The sequence below is a fragment of the Sus scrofa genome, chromosome 2, assembly GCF_000003025.6.
Source record: "Sus scrofa isolate TJ Tabasco breed Duroc chromosome 2, Sscrofa11.1, whole genome shotgun sequence".
Taxonomy (NCBI): Eukaryota; Metazoa; Chordata; class Mammalia; order Artiodactyla; family Suidae; genus Sus; species Sus scrofa.
The window spans coordinates 99,084,906-99,112,758 of NC_010444.4; the positions used below are offsets into that span (position 1 = coordinate 99,084,906).

Below are 27,853 nucleotides of genomic sequence, written 5' to 3' on the forward strand. Positions count from 1 at the left end.
CAAAACCATGTCATTTTGGAGGCTGGACAGCTTTCTCAGACTATTCCTGCTCTTAGAAGTTTGAGAAACTAGCTGTGTTTTAAGCCTAAGTAGTTTTTGTCCATGTTTAGTTTCTTTGGCAGTGCATTTCTTTTAAAATTTAGTAGGCTTCTTGTTTAATAACTATCAACTCTTAAAAGGAAATTTCCTCTGAGTTATTTTATCATGTAAAAAGAATTGCTGTTTACTACATTTATAATATGATCTTTGCCTGGAGTTTCCATAATTTTTGAAAAATCTTAACAGAAAGTATGGAAGCTCAATCTTAGTTTCCCCTTAATTGCGAAACTGAATTTTAATTATCTTTGTCATTTAATGCTTGCTCAATTTTGTCTCCTAGTGTTGTCGTAAAGCACTTGGTTTGTCATATATTACAAATAACAAAATTTCTTGAATGTCTCCATTTTCTTTCATTTTAACCTGCCAATTAGCCAATTATTATCAGAACTTACTAAATTTTAAATAATCTCCTGTCAAAAACAAATAACAGCAATTAACTCAGATGAGTAACAGTCAGTTTTCTAAACTTCTTTTTTAGGATTACAAATTCATTAGGTTTATCATCTAGGTTCCAAATCTTGTTTTGTCACCCCATGCAGCAGAAACATCACCATTTTTCCAGATGAAAAATCGTCAGTGTTTTCCTCAACCTATCAGTAAAGCAAGACCATAGATTTCAATTTGAGAATTACTTGTTTCAGAAAACTCTAACTTCTGGGATTAACTTCTGTACTAAGATAAGCTGAAGTATGCTACAATAAAACCTACCTTAAAATTTCAGTGCCTTAAAAGAACATTGATTTCTTGTTTATGCAGAATCTGTTGCAGGCCTAGATGAGTTTCCAAGGAAATAGTCTTATGTACAACAACTAAGTAATCTAGGGTGACTGAAGTCCCTACCATTTTATAGTTCCAACCATCCATTGTTGTTACGAGAAAGAAAGAGAACCCAGTGGCCAGAACTGATCACTTGTCATATGATTCTGGCTGTCTGTAAAGGGGCAAGCAGTATTATCCTCTTGTGCATCAGGAGAGAAGACTGGATGATGTGAATGGGCTGTATCTTTTCTCATTGCCTGCATTTGCTGATTTTTATTTTTTTGTCTTTTTTTTTTTTTTTTTGTCCTTTTTTGGGGCTGCACCCGCAGCATATGGATGTTTCCAGGCTAGGGGTCGAATCAGAGCTACAGTTGTGGGCCTATTCCAGAGCCACAGCAACACAGGATCAGAGCCACATCTGTAACCTACACCATAGCTCATGGCAATGCTGGATCCTTAACCCACTGAGCGAGGCCAGGGATCAAACCTGCAACCTCATGGTTCCTAGTTGGATTTGTTTCCACTGCACCATGATGGGAACTCTGCGTTTGCTGATTTTTTACATCCTACCTTTTGAAAGGGAAATTAGTATCCTTCGAAAGTAGAGGCAAAGGTATCATGTGAGTATGACTGCCTCACATGAATAAAATTGAAATAGAATACCATCAACTATTGACTCTAGATATTTAGGACATTTCTTCATTCCAGATGTTAGGATATTTCTTCATTCCAGATGTTAGTTGCCATCAGTCAGTCTATTAAGGCCTACATTAAAATAGACTTGAAACTTTGTACTTACCAGCTTCATACTGGCACAGTAGAATTTCTTTATGAATTTTCAGTTCCATTTTGCTGTCCTTTTTCTTCACTCTCTTGAACATTATGTGAATTATCTTCTCTTACCATGTCTTATAAATATAGTGTATCTCCCTCTATTCCCCTCTCTTCCTTCCTCTCCCTCTCTGTCAGCAGTTATTTAAATGGCAGAATTAACAGAGTTTGGGGACAAAGTAGGTGTGTATTGCAACAATGCAAACCTCAATTGAATATTAGTCTTACTCATTTTTTAAAAAACTTTCCTTTAAAGTTTTTTGGTCTGTAATTTTTCTGACCTTTATCCTCTTACCATCAGTCTATCACCTCCGTTATCATTGCTGCCTTTTTTTGTCAGAAGTAAGAATATTCTTACTCTATTTTCTGTCCAGTTCAATAGCCTCTGCAGCATCTAACTCCAGATTTAGGAGCATATTATTTCCCATTAGCTGGAAGTCAGGGTACAGTTGCATGGCTTCACTTATATCAGGATAAAAATAGATTTCTTTTGGGGTTGACATTTCAGCGCCCAGCAGCTTGATGACTGCCTTCCAGTTAGGCACTAAGAAAAATATCATAGGGACCTAGCTTCTAGAAGCAACAGTGTTTCTTCAGTTAAAGGGTCAAATAAAATGCTTACAGGAGGAAGAAACAGATTTCATTAATATACTTAAAAATTTGGTCATTAAAATTTTAGATATATTTATTAATATCTGGGCTCTCATTAATAAATAGTCAAGAATTAGAAATAAATTCTAATAAATTCTGAATTCATGTAATAGTTTTCAGTGGTTATAAATATCCCTTGATTATTATAAAACTGTCCAAATTAAGACTTTTATTGTAAATCAACTCTACTCCAGTAACACTAAATTCAAAAGACTAATTTGTAAAGGCAAAATTTATTTCCTAATTACAAAAGAAAAATATTTAATGGATAGTGAATTTACAATTTCATATGTATTTATTTTGAAAAAGACCACCTTACTTTGAAGATCATCATATGTTTCATCTAGTCCCTTCATGTGACTTCTTAATGACCAAAAAAAAAAGTTATGTTGCATGCTTATGTATCAAAGGAATAAAAATTTTAATAAATCTTCAGGTTCATTTCTAATCAACCTTTATCACCTATTATTCATCCTACTAAAAATGGAGAAGGCAAGCTTGACAGGCATGTCAAGATGAATCCCTCAAAAAGATACATGTCAACGTTTAAATAGAAAATATGGAAATGCTAAATTACAAAAAGTGCATTTTTATTCAATCCTTTTTACGGAGATTTTAAGCAATGAAAGATAATGAGCAATTTCCTAGAACTTTGAACAGAAATCCAGTGATGAATTATTAGGACTAAAATTTCCCCTTACTAAATAATCTGCCTGCTGGTTTGGGATGAGCTGATATGAACAGCTTTAATGGAATGATTATAAAAACTTTGAAAAATGTATAATAAATAATAATTACATAACATTTAAAATGTCTGTAGTTAGGAGTTTTGTCTTTTCTCCCTTGTTTTTTTAAAATGGCTTCTTTTGTTTCATGATGTCATTATGCATTTTAAAGCCATAGAATGTCTTTTTTGTTTCTTTAAACACAAACTAGACTCACACTATTTCCTTGTGAGAACTTAATGAATATTTCATTTTCACAGCAAATTATGACATGATTATGGGCAGATGTAGATGAGATTTAGGGAGTTCAAAAGCATAGGTTAGGAATAGAAAGTAGAAATATATGCAAAAATCCTCCATTGAAGGATATTATTGTTAATTAGTGTTATTCAAAATGAGGGCAAGAATGATATCTAGGGAATATATGCCACCATGTGAAAGGTTAAATTTAGTAATGCTACTTCCTAATGCTTTTTCCTCTAAAAAGCTTCCTAATTCCTTATTGCATGAAGGTTCTAACCAGGTCAGCAAAGTGACCTCCAACAACTCGTACTGTCCAAAGATCCTGTGATGTATGTGAAATTAATTGACATGTATAGTACTTTGGTTAGGTGATTGCATATGACCAAGAATTAGTATCATGGTCTATGTCATGTGAGGAAATGTAACAAATGATCCTCATCTTAACCCAAAATGTTAATCTATAATTAATTTCAATTCATATTTCCTGGTAATTTTGTTAAAAGAAATAATTATATTCTTATAGGTATTTTAATATTTTAATATGCTTAAAACAGGTCATCATAAATCAAGAAACCTTACAAAGCATGTAGAGATTAAGAATAATAAACATAACTGTAAAATACTTTTGTATCAGTAAATTCATTCAGTATAATAAATTAATCTTAGATCCTTTTAAAATATTTCAAGTTTTTTTCAAAAGTAAAACTCAAATTTTAAAATATTTTCTAGGAAAATTGAGATAACAAAACTTAAACAGATTATTTGAAACCTATCAAATCTGTAGGGAAGATGTTGGAGAAATAAAGATGGGAATTTAAATTGCATAAATAGAATGCTAATTTCCTTTAACTCAAGATTCAAACATTGAACAATTTTTGATGATTATGTAACAAAACCTTGTTACCTTGCCACCAAATTAATTATAATACGTAGAATTTATAGTGAAATGACAACTTTCCAACACATTCCATCTAAGAAGTCATTGTAACACTGGTTCTGCCTCTTTGCCCTTTCTGCTGATGATGATTAGCCTTCGTTTCTGTGAATGAGTCTGGATTGGGCATGTCTGACTAGTACCATCCTTGTTACTCTGACTGCATCAAGTTTGTTTCTTCCCCAAAAATTGCTTCCTGGCAGGCATACTCAGCAGATTGACCTAGTAGAGAGGATGTCTGGGCTTGTGCCAAACAGGCAAAATACTGACATGTACACAAAGCTGTTCAATTTAAAGTGAAGTAGTATTAAAAAAATATTTGAATACAAAAATGTTTATTTTGTATGAGGCCATTGCATAATTAGTTTCCAAGTAAGCAGAGCTTTAGAATAAAGTAAGTCCCATGTCTTTAATTTAAAAATTTCATAGAAGTTTCTCTTCAGATCTGTTCAACTACTACTCTAAATTTCGATAAATTGAAAATATTTAAATGAAAGTTTGAATGATAGTGTAAAGAATGTGTAGCTTTTTAAAACATCTGAATACATAAGAAATCTCCTTGTAATGGAGTAGGTACAAAATTAAGATTTTGTAGGAAATGATGAAATATATTTTCAAAGACAATTCCACATATAAAAGGAATGCTCGAACTACTCATAGCAAATAAGGCGTATTGGCTTATTTTTACATATATATAGCTTTCATGAATATGTATCTCTATAATTATTTGTTTCTAGACTTGTTCATATTTCACATACTCAGCAGTGATGAATTATTTCAAAATTTAAAAATTCAATTTATATTTAAAATAGACGCAAAATGGTAGAATCTCTAGAAATGAATAAATTGAGAAATTAAAATTAAATGCCTTTAGAATTTTTAGATGTAACATAAAAGCCTTGGCATTAAGATGTAATACTGGCAAAAATATCATGTACTACAGCACTATACAGGAAAATTATGGTGACATTTTAGAGAAAGTTGAGGTACAACTTCACTCATAGTTTCACCTAATAAAATCAGTTTTAGGAACTGTTTCATCTTTGGCTCCAAATCAAAGAAAATGAAATAACTATTACAGTAAAAATTTTAAACTTAAAAAAAATTTGTAGCAAACATGATGAGAATGGTTCCAAGACTAACAGGAGGCAAGAACAATGTCTTTTCAGCAAAATTTTATAGTTGCTATGCCTTACCCTGAGTTCTTGTCATTTATTTCTTCTAAAAAGGCTAAGATCCTCATTTAGCAAATTGCAAGCAGGATTGTTTGTGAAGAGTGCATGAATCATAATTGTTAAAACACATGAATTCAGAATTAAGAGAACAAATACTTGTCTTAGATGATTAAAGGTAAAATTGTTAAATTTTATTTCCATCATCTGAGTTATTTTTATTTTTCCCCAACTTTAATGAGGCAACATTGACAAATAAAACTATATATATTTAAATTACACAATATGAAGGATTGACATATGTATACATTGTGAAATATTTACCACACTGAAATCTTTCCATATCTGGGTACATGAAACTTACAGGCCTCCATATAGATTCAATCTAAAGAAGATTTGACTGAGAGAAATCTTAAAAAAATCTTAAAAAGATAAAAGAACGAGATAAAAAGAACAACTTTATATTTCATACAAGGGAGCCACATAGGCTATCAGTGGGTTTTTCAGCAGAAACCCTACAGTCTAGGAGAAAATGGGGTAATACATTGAAAGTTATGAGAGGGGGACAACAAACAAACAAAGCATCAGCGGAGAATACTTTACCTGGCAGAACTGTCTTTCATCAATGAAGGAGAGAAAGATTTTCCCAGGTAAATAAAAGCTGAGGGATTTATGCTTGTCATTGAATTTGCCTTAAGAAATGCTATAAGAATTCTTCAAATTGAAATGAAATGAAAGGATGCTAGTGACATGAAAACATAAAGTATAGATACGAAACCATAAGTATATAGTCACATATGGAATATTTTAATACTGTACTAGGGGTCTGTAAATCACTTTAGTATAAAGTTAAAAGACAAAAATATTAATTAACTATGGCTACAGTAATTTGTTAATGGATACAAAATACAAAAGATTTAAATTGTGACATCAAGACACAAAATGAGGGAGAGGGGAGAAAAAGGATAGAGTTTTTGCATGGGATCAAGGTTAATTTATCAGCTATACATAAATTTTTCAAATTCTTTTCCATTATAGCTTATTACAAGCTAGCAAATATACTTCCCTGTGCTATAAAGTAGGAACTTGTAGTTTACCTATTTTATATATAGAAGTTTATATCTGCTAACCCCAACCTCCTAATTTATCCCTCTCCCCATCTTCCCCTTTGTTGAACACCAGAAACTAACACAAGATTATAAATCAGCTGCACTTCAATTTTAAAATAGAGTTAATTTATCAGTTTAGGATGGATTATTATAACTATGTTTTATGTAAGCCTCAAGGTAACCACAAAGCAAAAAAATCTTTAGAAGATACACAAAAGATGAACTTTACAATTTAATTTCACTATCTTGGCTTCTGTAATGATAAAATTTTGACAGATAAAGCCGGAGTATTCTTAAAATGCATAGTAAAAATATATATATGTGTGCATATGGTAACCCCACAGAAACTGATGTGAAGGAATGAACAGATACATCAATAAAAGTTCAGATTTTCTTCATATAACATTGATACCAAAGAATTATAAGCAGTCTCTCTTAGGTCTGGTCACATCATATCACTATAGGGATTTTAAATGTTTTAGTCTATTTCTTATTTGAATATATTGAAATCTACTTTATCTAAATATATTAAAGTTTTCTAACCTGAACAAAAATAGCACAGAGTTTTAGGATCAACTCTATTGAAAACCATTTGTGATCTCTTTTATAGAATCTTTACTTTCTCTGTGGCTGAAATAGAGCCTATGTCTAATTATTTCCTGAGATTATTGCAAAATAATGCCATGCCTCTAGCCAGGCATTAAATGTTGGTCCAATTCAGTCCCCGAATACAGTTGTATGTTTTGGAGCTGTTCTAGGTACAAGTTAAAACAACTTAAATAAAACAAACCAAAAACCCTACAGTATCTGCTTTATTATGAATCTCATTCAACCTGAAATTTAATTATGTTACTATGTAGGTTCATAATGTGGATTAATAGTTTTATTGTACTCTTGTGATTAGTTTCTGTTCTAATTTCTTTTTCGTTCCTTCCTGACCTTGAGGTGAAAAAACACAGAAGATGTATTCCTTCAATTTAATGCCAGTTTGAGGTGTTTCTCCTGCATCATCAGATCAATGAAAAGTAAATAGCCTACACTTCTTGTTTCACTGTGCAGTATTGATCTTTCTTCAGCTTTTGCTTCCCTTTTTCCCTGCGTCTTGTGTCTTTCAACCCCTGGGACTGAAGTGATTGCCATAGATTGGACAAGCTAACAAGCGCATGATAAGGAACCGCTTTTGTGTGTGTGTGTGTGTGTGTGTGTGTGTGTGTGTGTGTGTGGCATACTCACATACACATGCCTGGTATATAAAGCCTGCTTCCGCATTGAAAGAAAGGTGCCATTTTGTGTGCGGGGCACAAGCCAGTGAGCGAAAGAACTCGAAGAAAAAAACATGAAAGAAGATTTTTTTCCTTGCTACCCCAAATCTTTGCAGATAGTGCTAAATTTGGTGATGAAACTCCTTTGAAAAGTAAAAGACAAGTAGCCTGCGGGGAAAAGTCATATGCTTTTAGCTGTAGCTAATGACTGGATGTTGGCAGCCTATGGGTAAGTATCTACTTTCCTCAGTGTATATGCTTTATCAGGAATATTTGCTATTATGGATTTGTCTTGTTTAGTTTTGCTTTTGGTTATGAACTGAAGACTGATTGCCAACCTTAGAGCCTGAGATAGTTATTAAAATGTGGATGCCATATCCAACATCCCTAAGTAGTCATTTAAGCCACATACTTGACTTGACAAGAGGCATTAGGAAATGAATCTGCCCCTTCAACAATCTGACTTAATCATTTGTGGATTTTGAGGTAAAAGGAAGTGCTTTTGTAAGGATAGGAACTGATCTGTTTTTAAAATATCAAATCATGGAAGGAAACAAAATAACTTGATAAAGCTTAGAATTACTTTGTTTACTCTCTGTCTGTCTTTAAAATGCTCATTTCTTTCATTGTAGCAATGAAACCTCTGAGTCTTATTTTTGGGCCCTCTGCATCCATAGATTTCTCTAGCACTGAAAAAATGGATAAATGAATAATTGATATTCTATCACATGCTATCGTCTCCTTATAGGAGATTTTCTTCTATGCAGCTCACAAGTTTTCTGACATCATGTTAGGATGGTAGGGATCCAGATCTTGACTGAGTGCTTTTTCAGTCATTGCTACTAAACAGAAAGTCAGCTCAGTAAGCTAATGTATATGTAAATTAGAAAGCCACCCTGTATTTTTTTTTTTTTTTTTTATGTTCTCCTTGAATTTAGTTTGCAAACCTACACACACACAGTCTGGGTATCAATCTGGACTCCATGGAGAAAAGGGTCACATGACATAGGAAATAAACAAAGCTTTCGCTTCCCATGGGGAAACTATGACCTGTGTAAGTATTAAGATGATATGAGGACATGTGTAGCATCTTTAGGTTATTACTAATACATTACTAATTCTAAGAATATTCAAAACACACAGATTCCTTTTTCTGATGTGGAGTTCTCTGTACAGTGATTTATGAACTTCATACCAACACTATGGACACCACTGCAGTGCGGCTTATTAGACATTGCTCTCCACCTGACACTTTTATATCATTAGCCTTTTGTTGTCTGAGTAGGAAACAGTATGTGTGTAGCAAATTAAGCATGATGTTTAAGCTTTGGTGTCTTTCTCAGGTTTTACGGCATTTTATACGTCTTGGAGTTGGGTGATTGTTCTAACTCAAGCTATTAAGGAATCCTTAGGGTAACCCTAGTACTGATTTGAAAGCTATTAATTTTCTATTATAGTGTGCTAAAGATGTTCTATAGTGTGGCACTCACCTGCATTATTGAGTCAATGACCAATTGCAGAGTTGCTCTGTGGTGGTTGGAGCTTAACTCAACCCTCTGGGATCTCATTTATTATTTGCAGATATTGATTTTGGAAAAAAAAAAAGAAAAGCCAAGATGTGTGAATATAATACTGACTTAGACCTGGCCTAGAGCTGTTAACTCTTAATGCTCTGCATATGATATGAGTTAGCATATGAAACTATGACACGCTTTGTGGTTTAACACAATATAAATGATGCTATTTTCACAAATATCAGTATCACTGTGTAAATATTGCATCCCTGAATAATCTTGCTTTCTGTTCTTAGAATCTAAACTTAGTTCTTGTCTTATAATTTTCTGATGTCTTATAAATAAGAGAAGGATAATATGTCATAAATAATATGCTGGAAACAAATCCCTGGTGTGTCCTGGATATGATCTCTAGTGTGTTGGTGTATGTGTGTATAGGAGGAATCTTAGTGATAATTTATTTTTCTTAAAGGATATTTTAATTTGGGCAGTTCTTGGGGAGCTTCCTCAAGCACCCTCAGACACTATAAAAGAAGAAACAAAGGAGCATAAACATTTTGGGGGACATTTTCCCCTGGAGGAATCCAACATTCAAAAGGAAACAATGGCAAATAGGCCTCTAGGGAAACCTAGCGTTTGTGGTCTCTTGACTGAGGACACCATGAGAGCCTAGTAAGACATTGGAACCCCGATAGGCAGACAAGTTTGCAAAGTTCATTGTCATGAACCATACAAAAATCACTCTCCTATACCTTGTCTTAATAACTAAGACTTTACATTTCCTTAAAAGATTTTCTCCTTCAAATCTCTTCAATATTTTCATAGAACAGAATTTCTGGGCAGCTGAAGTTATTGGAAAGATTTGCAAATTTTTTTTTATTTAAGGTAAGCCATTTTTGAAAGTGTTGCCTGCCATTTTAATAACAATGTAAAAGAGCAAAACCTATTAAAAATTGTAATCAGCTATCTTCACAACTACCTTTAAAAGGGATTGCTGTTAATAATCCATTTACTCATGTGTCTGAAAATGCTTGATTCCCCAATTTTGTTGAAAGTGTGTGTTAGTTACTTGTAGGCCTTACAAGGATTACTCTATACCATGAAAAGTATATATGACTTTGCATTACCCCCTCTTTAGCAACAGATTTTATTTCAAAATTCGCCAGTCCTGTCTCCTATTTGTAGCTACCTCAAATGACCATGTAAGTGTCCTTAGTATATTCATTTGTTCTTTCATTTTTTACATTAAACAGAAATATGTTGTATCACTTACCTGTTCAGCATGATAGATAATAAAAATAGAAGGATAAATGAGACTTAAAAAAATTCAATACTTATTAAGGGAAAACAAGAAGGCGAAGCTGTGGATTTTAATAAAGTTCAGATATAATACTATAAATGAATGTTATAAAAACTCTAACACCTATAGTTTGTAAAACACAACTACTTTATGATAGAAGCAAAAAGAATGTATGGTATTATTAGTGTATACTAAAATGTAGAATGAAAATGTTTTTTCAGTATGAATTTAATGTTTTGAAAAAATGCCTTTTGGTTACTGATATGCAGAAAGATGTCTGTCAGAATTGCTTAATTCTGATTAATTATTGTGATTGTTTATTAAATATTTGTTTAGTATCCATTATGTGATAAAGGCTAGAGAGAGAAAATAGGAAGTATTTTCAGCTAAGAGAAGAAAACAGGATGGAGAGGAAGACACATTAATCCTTGATCCATATTCTACCTTTAGAACATCTGTTCACTGAAGACTTCCTAGAAAAATGTCACAGGGCAAATTTTACATTCTTCGTTATGTTTTTCTAAACATTAAATAATAATTGTCCTTCAAGGTCAACTTTAATGAAAATAATTCATGTGATAATTTTGTTGTTTCATTATTTTTTGATATCATATTTGTAGTATACAGATGACCTAGAGGTGTGTATAGGATTTTATTTCAAATATTGAGCAGACTGGGGCCAGTTGAAGGATCAAGCAGAAATACTCACAAATTAATGATATTGAATTTAGCTTGAATCACCAAATACCTAGTAGTGAAATGAGATGCCAAACCTCGGACATGCTTACAATATACAAAATATTTAATAGCTTAAATGCTGATATGGCTGCAAATGAGATAGCTCTTGAGGAAGTTTCAAGTAGGGTAGGGTAGAAACCCAAAATCAAAGCTTTAAAACTCAAGATTAAATACTTACGATTTTTAAAATCCAAAAGTACATTTTCAATGACACATTGGTGATCTGACACTACAAATACTTTCCTAAAATGTCTAACATTCTCTTGTATAAATAGTAGTTTTTTTTAATCTGAAAACATAATCATCAAACACATGAGTCAATATTTTTAATGAACACCTTTTTGTTAACAAATAGCAGTGACAATTAACATAAGTGGTTTTGCATGATTAAGATCATAATTCAGGTGAATCTATGGAAGCCATTCCTTTCAGCAGAATGGAGGCCAAATAGCCCCATCACTGGTACAAATTACTCTTCCTTAGCTTCTTCATAATAACTGAGACTATCAGGCTTTTCTTCCTTTTACTTATATAGTTGTTATTGGTTTTATATGTTACAGGCTAACACACAGATAGCAAAAATTAATCCTGGACATGTGAACATCAACTTCTAGTGTGATTTGTTCCTTTTTTAGTGGTCTTTGAAGTAGTACCATAAATACATCCCCAGTACAGAATGAGGCAGCCTGTCATTGCAAAAAGTAAGACATTACTCAAGAGAGGCAGTTTTAGCAAAAGGTCATTTTTAGGCTCACATGGATAGGCAATGAGTACACATCTTCTTTATCACTGTCCATTCATCCAATGGAACAATTTTATTTCTAAATTTAAGAGTTCAGAGATGCAGTTGACCTATGGTCAGAAAAAGATGCTGATGCCGAAAATGGCTTTTATTGCTTTACTGTAATTTGCCTACTCATATGTCCAGGCACCTATAGCAGCAGTCACCGCTGAAATCTACTTGGCCCAGGCTTTTAGACCCTTTTGGTTTCCTTCTCTTGGCTTTTAGCCTAGACTCAGTATTTTCTAAGAAAATTATTTAAATTTTCCCTGTAATTGCAATGTAATTTTCTCCCCCTTGACTCTCAACTGTGTGTCAGTTCATAGTCTTTCCAATTATACTTTCTAAATTCAAAATCACACAAGAACTGAAACTATCGGAGTTCCTGTCATGGTGCAGTGGTTAACGAATCCTACTAGGAACCATGAGGTTGTGGGTTCAATCCCTGGCCTTGCTCACTGGGTTAAGGATCCGGCATTGCCATGAGTTGTGGTGTAGGTTGCAGACGCGGCTAGGATCCTGCATTGCTGTGGCTCTGGCGTAGGCCGGCGGCTACAGCTCTGATTTTACCCCTAACCTGGGAATCTCCATATGCCGCGGGAGGGGCCCTAGAAAAGGCAAAAAGAGACAAAAAAAAACCAAAAAACAAAAAACTGAAACTGTCATAAATCTATGATCCCTAATTGATCCCAACTTCAGTCCTAGTTGATCATGCTTTTGATTGGCTTGTTTTGACTTCCCTGTTTCCGGGTGATGGTGTCAAACATGTTCCATGCTTTCTAAGCTTCAGATTCCTCCTCCTTTTACTCTGCAATAGGCTTCTGATACCACTTCCCACTTGGTTATTTGATGATTCTCTCTGCCACAAGGATGAAATTCCTTCCACTTCCTTTCTCTTGGGTAAGATCAGAGGGCCCAAAATAGAAAGGAATTCTGAGTTGCTCTCAGTGAAAGACATCTAACAGTCTCCTTCCCAGACTTTTTTGACAGGGAACCTTATGATGCACATCAGGGAACTGCAGCATGGTGAAACATCTATCAGCCTGAACTGCCATGGAAGCCAGTTGCTATGGAATTAGCAGATTGTATTGTCATCAGCAAGAAAGGAAATATTGTAATTTTAAGTCACTGAGATGTTGGGGATCTTTGTTCTGTAGTATAGCCAAAAGTGTGCTAATACGCCTCTACATTTAGGTGATGATCTTATTATCCATGATCCTGAAAGGGTTGATATAGTACAGCACATTTTCTTTGTACAAGAATATAATTGTATTTATACCCAAGAATATTTCTGTATCTTTTAGTGCATCAAAGGAAAAATTGTATAGTACCAAATTTTTTTTTATTTTATTTTCCCACTGTACAGCAAGGGGATCCTTACATGTATACATTACAATTACCTTTTGTTCCCCCACCCTTTGTTCTGCTGCAGCATGAGAATCTAGACAAAGTTCTCAATGCTATTCAGCAGGATCTCCTTGTAAATCTATTCTAAATTGTGTCTGATAAGCCCAAGCTCCCGATCCCTCCCACTCCCTCCCTCTCCCATCAGGCAGCCACAAGTCTATTCTCCAAGTCCATGATTTTCTTTTCTGAGGAGATGTTCATTTGTGCTGGATATTAGATTCCAGTTATAAGTGATATCATATGGTGTTTGTATTTGTCTTTCTGGCTCATTTCACTCAGGATGAGATTGTCTAATTCCATCCATGTTGCTGCAAATGGCATTATGTCATTCTTTTTTATGGCTGAGTAGTATTCCATTGTGTATATATACCACTTCTTCCGAATCCAATCATCTGTCTATGGACATTTGGGTTGTTTCCATGTCCTGGCTATTGTGCATAGTGCTGCAATGAACATGCGGGTGCATGTGTCTCTTTTAAGTAGAGTTTTGTCCGGATATATGCCCAAGAGTGGGATTACAGGGTCATATGGAAGTTCTATGTATAGATTTCTAAGGTATCTCCAAACTGTTCCCCATAGTGGCTGTACCAGTTTACATTCCCACCAACAGTGCAGGAGGGTTCCCTTTTCCGTATAGTACCAAATTTTAACTGTAATCCTTACACAATGATCATCTGCTTCTTAATGTTTAATTAAGTCAATTATCTTTAGTAAAAATTTTTAATAAAATATGCTTAGATTTTATATCCGCTAAGCTTTACATTAAAAATGATATTACAAATCATAAATACATATATATTTACATGTAATTTAACATTTATAATTATGCGTATCTACCAAGATAGTTAAGGTCTAATGGAGCCAGAGTTTGAGACCAAGTGTTTCTGAGCAGACACATGACTTTATTCCCTCTGCTATATCAATTTTTTCTGAAATTCTTTATTTCCTTGTCTTATACAATATGCATTTATCCAAATTACCATTTTACCTCTATGGATATAATTTATTACCTATTAGCTATTACAGGTATGACTTAGGAAAGTAACTTTGTCTGAATCTAAGTTTACTCAGGAATAAAATGGACATTATAATACATGCTTGTCAGTTTTTGATGAGACTAAGTGAAATAGTGTGAACATACTGTGGTAGCTTAGTTCCTGATATATGGTGGTATGTGAGCAGTGTTATATGTACTTGTTTATACTTTACTTATATCATTACCTTTTTCCTGAATTGACCAGTTTCTTTGGTTATGAAGTTATTTCTTATTTTTAGATTTGTATCACATTATCTCCCTTCTTAGCCATTTTCTATCTTTCATTTGAATATTTAATTTATTATTATATGTATTCTATTTTTCTGTTATATACATATGTCTTATTACCAGATGAATTCTGACTTTCTTGAAGTTGAGACCTAGTTCATCCCCATTTCTTGATTTATTATGTGTATACCTGATGCTACAGATAACTTTTATGAATGGGACCATCCTATTTGAATCTTCTAGTGGGAAGATACCATTTATGTTAAATCATATTTATCAAAACACTGTGCCTCTTAGAATTCTAAATATAGATCAACCTGATATGCCTTTAACTTCAAGCCATTATGTTGCTTGATAAACAGTGACATTTTCCTAACTCAGCTCAAAGAACAGCATTGGTGAATTTAGGAACAGGTTCTGTCTTGAACCTAGGGAATTAGCTCCTGATTTTTATTCATTAGTCTTTATTCCAGAATGAGGTAGATTTAATACTATTTCTTTTTCATTCAAAATTGTCTCTTCTCTCCAAATACGTATTTTTAATAATAAATGACTGGATGAGAATATACAGTTTGATGTATAAATATTTCCTTCAGCGATTCTGTTCAGATAGGAGACCCATGAAATAACAAAATTTTGAAACATGTATGGTGGAGTCGTAGCTGGAAAATTGATGGGATCATATGAGTTAGGAAGTTGAAAACATGGGCACCTAATCACATTTATCTATTTCCTGTCCTTTGCTGGATTTTCATTAGAAGAGTCTCAAAATAGAATTTTATATAATACATTTATTAACAAATACTTTGAATCACAGGATCATCCATCAACCTTGCACATGGTACTGACTCTACATTTTTTGTGTTCCTTGCCTTAAGTTGGTCACTATAGTGTTTAAGGCTTTTAACTCTTTTACTCAAAGATAATGTTTCTGAACATTGTCAGCATTTTAAATGCAAAGTGCTTCTGTAGAAACTCATGCTACGATGTCTCAGGAGACAGATGGAGCCATTGTTTTTTTTTTTTTTTTCTTTTCTTTTTTTTTTTTTTTTTTTAAGCTACATGAATGTTTGTGGAGACTGACATCCACAAAGTCTAAAGTGCTTCACTTTCAGAAAGTAACCACAATTCAGGTGGGGTGGTCAGTGCCTTTTACTCTTCTGCCACACTCAAATATAACGAAAGATTGCCTCTTCTTGTGCCCTTTGATTGTCTTATCTCTTCCCTAAAACTGCTGTTCATAACACTGATTTAGTCATTTTAAACTGACGATGTATTGGCCCACCAGATCTCAGATATAATTTCTACCATGTCTTTTTTTTGCCCCGAATAAACTAACTGTGGAAATCTTAAAAACAAACAAAACAGAAGAAAAAAACTCAAAAACAAAAACGATGGGTTAGTGAGGTCATTCTTAGAGTAGCATAGCTCTCTCTGGGAGCAGTGAAATAAAGCCTGATAGCGTAGACTCCAAAGCCAGTCGAATCTATAATTGCATTCCTATTCTGCTACTTACTAGAGAGCCTGAGCAAGTGGCCTAACTGCTTTGAAACTTAATATATCCACCAGAAAAAAAAATGGATATAATAATTCAATAATACAATAACAATATAAGGACCTACCTTATAGGGACAATGTGTGGGTAGACTAAATGAGATAGTGAATTTAAAGTCTGAAAATGCTCACTATGGTGTCTAGCACACAGTAAAGCCTTCAGTCACTTTTAGTTTCATTATCATAATCTTATTGATGCAGTTGTTAGTATGCATGATCACTTAGTGATGACTGGCCTCAGGAAGACTTCCTGGCACTGATTGTTATACCTCAAAAATTCTAATTTTTTACATACAGTGTGAAAATGCCTACAAACAATTTCTGGCTAGTGCAGTCTCTCTTTATAGGCCATGTTAGCCAAATAAAATCAGGATATTATTTGGTAGGCTCTGTTCAGAAGACTGAGTTAATTTCAGTATGTAATGGCAGTAGGCCAAGTCATAAGAGACACCCCATCTTTTTACAGGTAGATTCACGTCTGCTCTCAGAATAATGTTTTTCTGGAAATATTTATGAGCCCGCTAACAGAATACAGTGTTGCCTCTATATTCCAGATGCCTTTTTAAATTGTTATTTTCACAGTTAGTAACTTTGGTCAGATTTTGTAATTGATCTGTTATATTGATTTTTAACTTTTAGTAAGTACCATTACCTGCATTGTTTCTAAGTAATTTGGGGGAATGGTTATAACTATAGAACTTCTGGAATTTGTAAATGTGCATTGCTTCTGGAATAGTTTCTTAAAAATAGTTTACTTTTAATGATGATTCTGGTTGCTCTGTTTTCTCAAGCTCTATTTTCTTTCTATGAGATATGTTGATAAAATTTCCTATATTGATATTGACTCTATCTCCTTTGAAAAATAAACTGTTAAGTGCGTTCAAATTCACATTAGTTCTGAACACTGATGTGAAATAGCTTTGAAAATAATAGAAAATTAAAATTTAGAGATCATTTACTGAATGTCATTTTTTGTAAAGGCCACACTTGCAGCATATAGAGGTTCCCAGGATACGGGTCTAATCAGAGCTGTAGCTGCTGGCCTACACCACAGGCACAGAAACTCAGGATCTGAGCTGTGTCTGCAACCTACACCACAGCTCATGGCAATGCCAGATCCTTAACCCACTGAACCAGGCCAGGGATTGAACATGCAACCTCAGGGTTCCTAGTTGAATTCTTTTCTGCCACACCATGATGGCAACTCCTGAATGCCATTATTAAACGTAAAGTCATATCTAGACATGCTCCTTACAATTATGAAAATATGTAAACTTTATTATCAAAAAGACCATTGATAGAAAATCATGTATCCCATTATTTTTTTCTTAGACACACTTATCCTAAGTGTATAATTTCTAAAAAAAAGTCTGTTACTTTATATAAACTGATGTTACAAATCACTGTTTAAATGCAATATAAAGATGTTATATAGTATTGTGCTATAATCCATTGTATGGTTGTAGGTACCAAATCACTGTCTATCTGGCAAAATACAATACTGAATTTTAGTTAATTAATATATTACATAAATTAAGATATTTATGGTATTTATAAGTCACAATATTCTAAGAAAGAATGTGAGACAGACCTATAATTGCTCATTTCATACAACATTTTAGTTAATAATATAATCAAGCTATTAGACTTTTATGTGGCCAAATTTATTTTTCACTTAGGAATAAGGAATGTTAGTTATTTGTATTAAGGAGGCATTAAGAAGTATTTTATATTCTTAATACATGCGGTATACAGAGTTATTTGAATGAAGGAATAGATGATTCAATCAAAACCTAAGTCAGATTCTTTCCATATGTTATTTAGTGTATGACTACATTAAAATTGACCATCTTGTAGTGATTGATTTTATTTATATCCTTTAATCTGCACTTTCTACATAATTTTACAGAATTAGGAGTTCCCATTGTGACTCAACAGTAACCAGCCCAACTAGTATCCATGAGGAATGGGTTTGACCCCTGGCCCCTGCTCCGCTTAGGGGGTTAGTGATCCACTGTTGCCCTGAGCCACAGCGTAGGTTACAGACATGGCTCAAATCCATGTTGCTGTGGCATATGCTGGCAACTGTCTCCAGTTTAACCCCTAGCCTGGGAACTTCCATGTGTGTTGGGTGAGGCCCTGAAAAAAAAAGAAAAAAATTTTTTTACAGAATTAGTCACTTAGTATAACCAATGTAACTGTTGAAGCAACCATGAATCATTTTTATCAGCCTTTTTTAAATACACAGGAAAAGGTGGTGAGTTGTGAATCTTTTAGTACACTTCTCTATACAGTACAGAATGCTAACACTATTGAAGGGATGTGTGTCTTCCAAAAGCATTGTTGTGTCCTTCCAGAGGGACCTGGTCCAGCATGTTTAAATTGATCTGGCACCCTGCACATAATGTTGTCTTTCTGCAGTAGCTGTTGTGATTTCTCCTTTTTCATTTCTTACTTTGCTTATTTGGGTTCGCTCTTCTTGATGAGTCTGGCCAACGTTTCCCAATTTTGTTCACTCTTTCAAAACTACTGCTCTTGGTTTTATTGATTTTTTTTTTCCTGTTGTTTTTTAATTCTCTATTTTACTGATTTCCTCTCTCATCTTCGATTTCCTTCCTTGTACTGACCTTAAACTTTGTTCTTATTTTTCTAATTGTTTGAAGTGGTAGGTTAAGTTGTTGATTTGAAATTTAGCTTTTTTTCTGAATAAGGCCTCTGTTGCTATGAACTTCCCTGTAAGAACTGCTTTTGTGGCATCCCATAGATTTTGAATGGTTGTATTTTCATTGTAATTTGTTTTGAGGTATTTTTTGATTTCCTCATTGATCCACTGTTTTTGTTTGTTTGTTTCTTTGTTTTTTAGTAGCATGTGATTTGGTTTCGATGTAGTCAGTTTTTTCTCTTTTCTTTTCCTGTGGTTGATTTGTAGTTTCATGCCGTTGTAGTCAGAGAAGATACTTGAAATAATTTCTATAGTCTTAAATTTGTTGAGGTTAGTGTTGTGCCCCAGTATGTGGTCAATCCTTGGGAACATTTTCCATGTGCACCTGAAATGAATGTATGTTCTGATTTTTGGGGATGTCATATTCTGAAAATATCAACTAAGTCTAACTTTTCTGTTGTGTCATTTAGGATCTCTGTTGCCTTATTAATTTTCTGTCTAGAGGATCTGTCCATTGATGTGAGTGGGGTGTTAAGATCTACATTATGTTTTCCCATCAATTTCTCCTTTTATGTCTGTTAGTATTTGTTGTATGTATCTGGGTGCTCCTATATTTGGGTGTTCAGGTCTCTTACTATGATTGTATCCCCACATATTTCTCTATTTATGTCTGATGGTAATTGTTGTAGGTAATTAGGTGCTCCTATATTAGGGGCATATATATTGATGATTGTAATATTCTCTTCTTACATTAATCCTTTTATCATTAAATAATGTCCTTCTTTGTCTTTTTTTATGGCCTTCATTTTAAAGTCTATTTTGTCTGATAGGAGTATTGCAGCTCCTGTTTTCCTGTCTTGTCATTGGCATGAAATAACTTTTTCCATCCCCTCAGTTTCAATTTATATATTTCCTTTGCCCTAAGGTGAGTCTCTTGTAGGCAGCATCTTGTAGACTCTTGCTTTTTTATCCAATCTGCCACTCTGTCTTTTATTTTTTTTAATTTTTTTTTTTTTTTGTCTTTTTAAGGCCGCGCCAAAGGCATATGGAAGTTCCCAGGCCAGAGTTCGAATAAGAGCCAAAGCGACAGCAAAGCCAGATCCTAGCCATGTCCTTGATCTATCTACACCACAGCTCCTGGCAACGCTGGATCTTAATCCACTGAACAAGGCCAGGGATCAAACCCATATCCTTATGGATACTTGTTGGGTTCATTACTACTGAGCCAGGAACTCCTACTCTATGTTTTTTGATTGGAGCATTCAGTCCATTGACATTTAAGATAATTATTGATAAATGCGTATTTATTGCCATTTTAAACCTTGTTTTTCACTTGATTCTCTGTTTCTCCTTTTTCTTTGTTTGGATGACTTCCTTTTATGCTTGTGTTGTTTTTAGCTTTTGTGAATGTATTTTTTTGGTTTTGATTTTGTGATTGCCCTGTTTGTCAACTATGTTAACCCTTTACTGTATCAGCTTGCTTTTAGCCTGCTAGTCATATGGGCTCAAAACACACTCTAAAATTGATTTATGATTTTAATGTCCTTTTTCATATCTTTGTGTTTATCCTTTTACTGTTCCTCATGTTCATCTTTGCTTTTACAAATAGTCTTTTTTTAATCTGTATACTGACTTATTTAAGTGATTATTTTTCACTTGGATTTTCTCCATCCTATATCGTCTTACTTCTGTCCTATTTAGAGGAGACATTTCAGCATTTCTTTTAGAATGGGTTTAGTATTGCCATATTCTTTTAGTTTTTGTTGGAGAAAATATTTTTTTCTCCTTCTATTTCTATTTTAAATGGTAATAATACTGGTTAGAATATACTAGGCTGCAAATTTTTCCCTTTTAGAACTTTGAGTATATCTTGCCACTCTCTTCTGGACTATAGTTTTTCTGTAGAAAAATCAGCTGATAGCCTTATAGGGGTTCCCTTATAATTAACTTTATTTTTCTCTTGTTGCCTTTAGAATCCTATTCTTATCTTCAACTTTTGCTATTTTTATTATAATATGTCTCAGTGTGGGCTGTTTGAGTTCAACTTGTTTGGGACCCTCTGTGCTCCCTAAATCTTGATCTCTTTTTCCTTTAGATTTGGAAAGTCTTCAGCCATAATTTCTTCAAATATGTTTTTGATTCCTTTTTCTCTTTCTTTTCCTTCTGGAATCCCTATTATGTGTAGATTGGCCTGCTTTATATTACCCCATAGGTCCCTTATATTGCATTCATGTTTTTTCATTTGATTTTCTGTCTGCTGTCCTGATTGGGTGATTTCAATTATTTTCTTTTCCAAGTCACTTATACATTTCTCTACATTATTCATTCTGCTCTTCAATGCTTTTAACTCAGCTTGCATCTCTGCGAATTAATTTTCTAATTTCTCTTGGGTCCTCCTTATATTTTCTAATTCCTTTCTAAAGTAATCTGCATTACTGTCCATGTACACTCTTTTTTTTTTTTTTTTTTTTTTTTGGTCTTTTTGTCTTTTTTTAGGGCTGCACCTGTGGCAGGCTAGGGGTTTAATCGGAGCTATAGCTGCCAGCCTACACCACAGCCACAGCAATACCAGATCCAAGCCACATCTGCAACCTACACCACAGCTCAACACAACTCCAGATCCTTAACCCACTGAGCGAGGCCAGGGATCAAAACCAACAACTTCATGGTTCCTAATCAGATTCATTTCCGCTGCACCAAGATGGGAACTCCAGTATACACTCTTTAATTCCTTCAGTAATTTCACTATATCCTCTTTGAATTGAATGTCTGTTAGAATGCAGAGGTCTATTGTGTAACTTGCTCCCTCAGGGGAATTCTCCTATTGTTTTAACTGGGAATGGTTCCTGAGCTTCTCCATTTTGCTTATATTACTCTTATTATGGGAGTTTTGGGAAAGCAATTCCTATAGTCTTAGAGAGCTATTTATGTGCAAGATCACCCATAGGTTTCTTGTGAGGGCTTACTCTTTCATTCATTTGTTTTGTTGCCATGAGGGCTGCCTTTGGTTTGGATTCTTGCTGTCTCTTTGCTCAGTGTGGGCAGTCCGCTAGCCCCTTGATAGATGGTGTGCCAGTGTACGTCTTGCACTTGCTTCAGGAGATGGAAGGGAATGGGCAAGGCCTGTAGTCAGTTCCTGGTTGCTGGACCCCTAACAGTGGCAAAGACCCACAGAGATGTGGCATAGACTGCTCCTGGTTTCAGGAATGGCAGTGATCCCCAGGGAGGTGTAGGTGGTACACAGGGCCTTTGGCAATGGCAACAGCAGGGTGTGTGCATTCCCAGGGGATTAAGGACAATGGGTGGCTCTTGGTTGCAGTGCTGTCCTGGGTGGCAATTCCTGAGGTGACTGGGCCTGCAGGTGGTGCCTGTTCATGGACCCTTAGTGATGGCACTCCCTGCCCATTTCTGGAGTCTGAGATGGCTGCAGCAATTTGCCCCTGTGGCCTGTGCAAGAGGTGCCCCACCCCCACCCAAGAGCCTGCACATGCACAGAGAAAGATGTTCCTATGGCAGTCCCACCCCTCCTCTTCTAAGTCTCCCCCATAATGGTGCCTTGCTTCTCCTGAGGGCCCAGGCCTCCTCCTCCTGGGCTGTGGTGCTCTGCTCCCCAGCCTGTAGAGCACTGCTCCCTAGCCCCTCAGGCTATCTCCACACAGCCAATCTAGGCCTCTCCCCAGCACTGATTTCTGAACCCTGAGTCTCAGCTCCCAGCCCCTTTCTAAGCATCTCAGGCTGTGGTATCCAGGAGCAGTGGTACTGATGGTCTGTACAGCTCTCTTTCTGCTTTGCCATCCTCAGTCTGAGTGCTGTGCTTTTCTCCGATGCTTTGAGGTTCCCCATCTGTCCTGGCTGATGTCTCTGTCAGTTGGGTTGCTTCCCAGGGTGTGGGCTCCTTTCCTCTTTCACACCTCCCTCTCAGGAGTGCTGGTTCCATCCTTATTCTTTTATTTTTTTAAATTCTCTCTCTTTTTTTCCCCCTTTTGTTCTAGCCAGTTATGTGAAGGTTTTGTGGCCCTTTTTGGAGGTTTAAGATCCTGTCAGTGTTCAGTAGATATTCTGTGGCAATCATTCTACATGTAGATTTTTTTTTTAATTTTTTTGTTTGTGGGAGAAGGTGAACAGCATGTCTTTCTCCTCTGCCATCTTGATCCCACTCCCCCACAGATACTGTTAAGATCCCTCTATAAACTGAGCAGTCATTCTAGAGAAAGGGAATATGTGTGTGCGTGCGTAAGTGTGTGTATGAGAGAGAGAGAGAACAGGAATAATTCTTCCTCTTGGAAGTTTATTGGAGTTCCCATTGTGGCTCAGCAGAAATGAATCTGATTAGCATCTGGGAGGACACAGGTTTGATCCCTATAGCTATGCTATAAGCTCCTTGGGGTGAGTAAAATAATTTTGGAAAGGTGTAGTAGGTACCAAACCCTGAAAGACTAAGTAATGGGAATTTGGACTTTAAGATACCAGGCTATGAGTTTTAATATTTATATATTTATATGTAAATATATAAAATATGTATAATAACGTATGTATGCATACATCTTATTTGTCTTTATAACTAAATTTTATTTTATAAAATAGAAGCTTTAAGAAGGCAGAGTCTAACCAGTTTTGTTTACCATTTTATCTCAATTACCACTTTGCAAAGGGCCTGGAATGTTACAGATGTTGAAAAATATATAAGTCTTGACCCTGGAGTCTTGTACAAATCAAGAAGTATCAGACTTTTGATACCAAGTTACAGAAATAACCAACTGCTATTATCTGTTACTTATTGCTTTAATTTCCTATCTTCTATTTTTTCATTTTGGAATTTAAATACCTCTAATTAACAGTACTCATATATATGTATATTATACACATATATATGTACATAAGCCATATATATATGGCTTACATGTGTGTATGTGTGTGTGTATATATATACATATGCAGGGTTTTTTTCAGAAAGGGAACTCTGGTGTTAAGAAATTTATTAATAGGATTTTAAAATAGGTCCAAGAGAACATTGGTAATGATAGTCTGTAAAAAGGTAGAATTTCAAAAAGGGGAGATTTAAGGTTTTGAAAAAATAAAAAGTGCTGTTTGGATATATGAGTTCATGATGGCAGAGTTCTGCTCTTGGATGTCCAAGTGAAATAATGGTGAGGCAAAAGCTACAAAAGAGGATCTAATGTAAAAAATAATTATGCCCCAATATGCCCATCACCCTAGCAGGGAAGAATGCCCTAAGGCAAGATGGACATATTAGGAGAAGCTTGGCTCAAGTAAGGCAAAGATGACCAGGTCTGAGGAACCAGTGCCTTTAGCTGTCTCTGGTCCTTAGTCAAGACCAAAGAGAAAGGTTTTTTGAGATGGCCACTCAGATGGATCTCCATGTCTGCAAGAATAAGCATTGGAAGGACCTCCCATGCTCCGAGATCTCTTAAATCCTACCTCTGTGCCCCGCTCCCCTCACAGAGGTGCAGAAATGTTCCATCTTTCCCAGCACCACCTCCCTCCCAGAACTTCATGTGGAAGCTTCCCTTTTCAGTTCCCTGTAGCCCATGAGGAGTGCATGGAGTTTCTCCCAGACTCATGGTGGTCACAGTAGGCTCTGCCTCCACTACAGGCTTCTGGAAACCTAAGCCTATATCCTGACAGACTTGAGCTTCCTTCTTCCTGCTGTCTTCATCCAGGGGTGGGACCTTTGCACCTTTTGGTGTTTTTCAGAGTATCCTCACAGGCCAGCATTTTACACATGTGGCTCACAGAGAGTGTCTAGGGTGGGGAAATTGGAGAATGTAACCTGGAGCCCACAACCACAACCTCTGTTTTTTTTTTGCTTTCGGCAAGGTCTTGTCTCTGCCTGCAGAGGGAGGGGAATAAAAGAAGACCACAAGCTAAAAAACAAATAAACAAAATAACTTTGGCTATTTTGAGTCTAAGTTTATGGAAGTACATAGTGACACTATGCGCTACAGGAATCCCAGAAGCCATAAATGAACCAAACATCTGCTTCCTTTTTAAATCTCCACAATTAAAAAAAATTTACTCTCACTTAAAATTGGCAGATCTGGCAACACAGTAAGAGGATGCCACTGGAACTGAATAGCTGACACCCCCTGTATATGGGACATGACCTCTGGAGCACAATTTAATCTGAAGCAGAGTAATAGTTTTGTGTTTTAATACAGTCTATCTTGTGCAGAAAAGACCTATTGTGTAACATAAAACGGAATGCACCATGTGTAAAAGAAGAAAACTAGTGGAAATATCAGACAATGTAGTTTAATAAAGATTATGTAATGCGTAGCATAATATTTTAATTAGATATATTATAATTTCAAAAGAAATATAACATGAATAAATAAAAATTTAATAGAAATTTGTTACTCCTTTGATTTAATACCAGAAGGTAAATTCAAGTATCTGTCCATCTTCATAATAATTGAAAGTTTTAAATCCTTATGTATGTATGTATTCAATCTTTAAAACTCCAATTTTTGGAAAGTAATTCAGGCCATCACTTATTTCATTTCTGGAATCTGATATCAGTATAGCAAATTTGGACATGTTATTCCTTTCCGAATGAATTAAAGGCACATATTTGTATAACTACTTTTGAACTCATTTACAGAGAATTATTCAAAGTGTTTATTCCAATGAATTATAATGCCAATTTTAAAAAAGCCAAGTCTTTGATCCAAACTTTCCTAGTGAGCTGACATAGATATCTTCTCTCCGATGGTATTAACAAGTTAGTGTCTTTCATCAGTAATAGTCATCTCTTTGTGTCTTATACCAACATTGTTACCTGATCCCTCTGTAGTGCAACAGACCATTACATCCACTAGGCAATCTTGCTCCAGAGTGGATTGCACGTGATAAAATTTCAGATTTAAAATGAACGTTATTTTAAATGTGTTTTAAATTATTTACCATTCTATTATGTTTAAAGAGTACTCATTCGTACCACAGTGCTAAGTACTCATTCATACCACCATTCCAGATACATATGAAAGTACTATCACTTTACTGAGAAGGAGACCAAGATACAGAGCAGTTGTTTTCCAAGACTAGAATGGAAATGATGGACCCAGGATTCCCTGTGACTCCAGAGCTTGTGCTCTGGTATTCATAATGCTTCTCTTTGTAGTTTAAGGGGTGGGTTACCTGTATATACATATGCACATTTAAAAATCTATCAATTATTTATGTTATACATTGTGAGGAAGTATATGTGAGGAATGACTTGGCATATCCTTATAGCAGTTTACTATATGTTTTATGCACATAAGAGGGTGGATTTGAAGACAGTCCATGTTAGTGATCAGAGGAAAATCACTCAAATCCTCCAAATCTCAGGTTCTTCTGTAAAATGGGATTAAACATGAAGTTGCTATGAGGATTATCTGAGATGATAAACATTAAGGCAGTCATTTAGTAACTTGTAGGGAACTATCAATAAACTTTTCCCTGATAGAAGAGATCTGTTACATGCACTGAAAATATATTCTCACATTCTGGCTTTTCACTTTCTTAATGGTATCTTCTGATGAACAAAAATTCTTTAATATGCATTTTAAGTATAAAGTTAAAAAGAATGGCACATGTCAAAACTGTACAAAAGTGATGTTTCATTAAAAGTGAGCCCACTATGTAAGCAGCACTTAGAAATAAAACTAGAATATTACCAGCTCCTCAAAGTCTCCCTCATCCTAATTCCTGCCACTCTTCAAAAGATGATCATTATCCTAACACCAAAGAACATTTGTACCTATTCTTAAACTTTATATAAGTGACATCATAGAGTGTGCACTGTTTTTCTGCCTGGATCCTTTTACTTGAAATTATATTTGTGTGATTCAAAAATGTTGATGCATGTCATTGTGCTTTGTTCATTTTTATTGCTGTGTAGAAATCTCTCATGCTAATATTATTGACCTCTTGTTTCACTAAAGAACATGTAGGTTGTTTTCAGTTTAGAGTTACAATAAATAGTGCTGCTCTAAACATACTTCTGTATGTATCTTGCCAAACAGATGTGCAAATTTCTCTGGGGTGAATATCTGGGAGTAGAATTGACTGTTCCTAACATATGAACATATTTAGCTTTATTACATATGGCTAAACTGTTTTCCAGAGTAGCCATATGGATTTATAATTCCACCAGGAGTGTATGTGTGTTCCCGTTACTCCTAACGCTTCCACTTTAGTAACTGCATTGATAATTGCAATTTTCGTTTAGACATTTGAGTTGCTGCATGCTAATATTGCTCTGTGTGATTAATTTGAAGTTCTTTGATATCCAAAGCAGGTCATCACCATCTTTTATGCCTTGGCCACATATATGTGTGTTTGGTGGCTATTAGTTCTAGAAAGTTCACTCATGCTCTCTATTCCTCTTGGAGATAACAACAATGATTTCAGTCTCTGTAGGTTAGTTTTATAAAGTTCTTTTTTTGCCTTTTTTTTTTTTTTTAAGGGCCACACCTGCAACATATGGAAGTTCCTCACACTAGAGGTTGAATCAGAGTTGCAACTGCTGGTCTATGCCACAGCCACACAAACACCATATCTGAGCAGTGTCTGCGACCTGCACTGCAGCTCATGGAAACCCTGGATCCTTAACCCAGTGAGCAAGGCCAGGGGTCAAACCTATGTCCTCATGGTTACTAGTCAGGTTCATTACCACTGAGCTACAATGGGAACTCAAAGTTTTATAAGTTCTTAACATTCATCTAAATAAAATCATGTGATACATATATCTAGCTTCTTTGGTTCAACATAAGGCCTTAACAATTCTTTCATGTTTTATATTTATGTTTTCTATTGGTGAGTAGTATCTTTTTATATAAAATTA

At 35.0% G+C, this 27,853-nt stretch overlaps 1 long non-coding RNA gene across 1 annotated transcript in view; it reads left to right on the top strand.

The window, feature by feature from the left end:
• The window catches only part of LOC110259423, an 83,078-nt gene extending 55,745 nt beyond the window's left edge, over positions 1-27,333 (top strand). The window contains exon 3 of the long non-coding RNA XR_002341821.1: positions 25,062-27,333. This is a non-coding gene — a long non-coding RNA (uncharacterized LOC110259423). The remainder of the gene's footprint in view (positions 1-25,061) is intronic.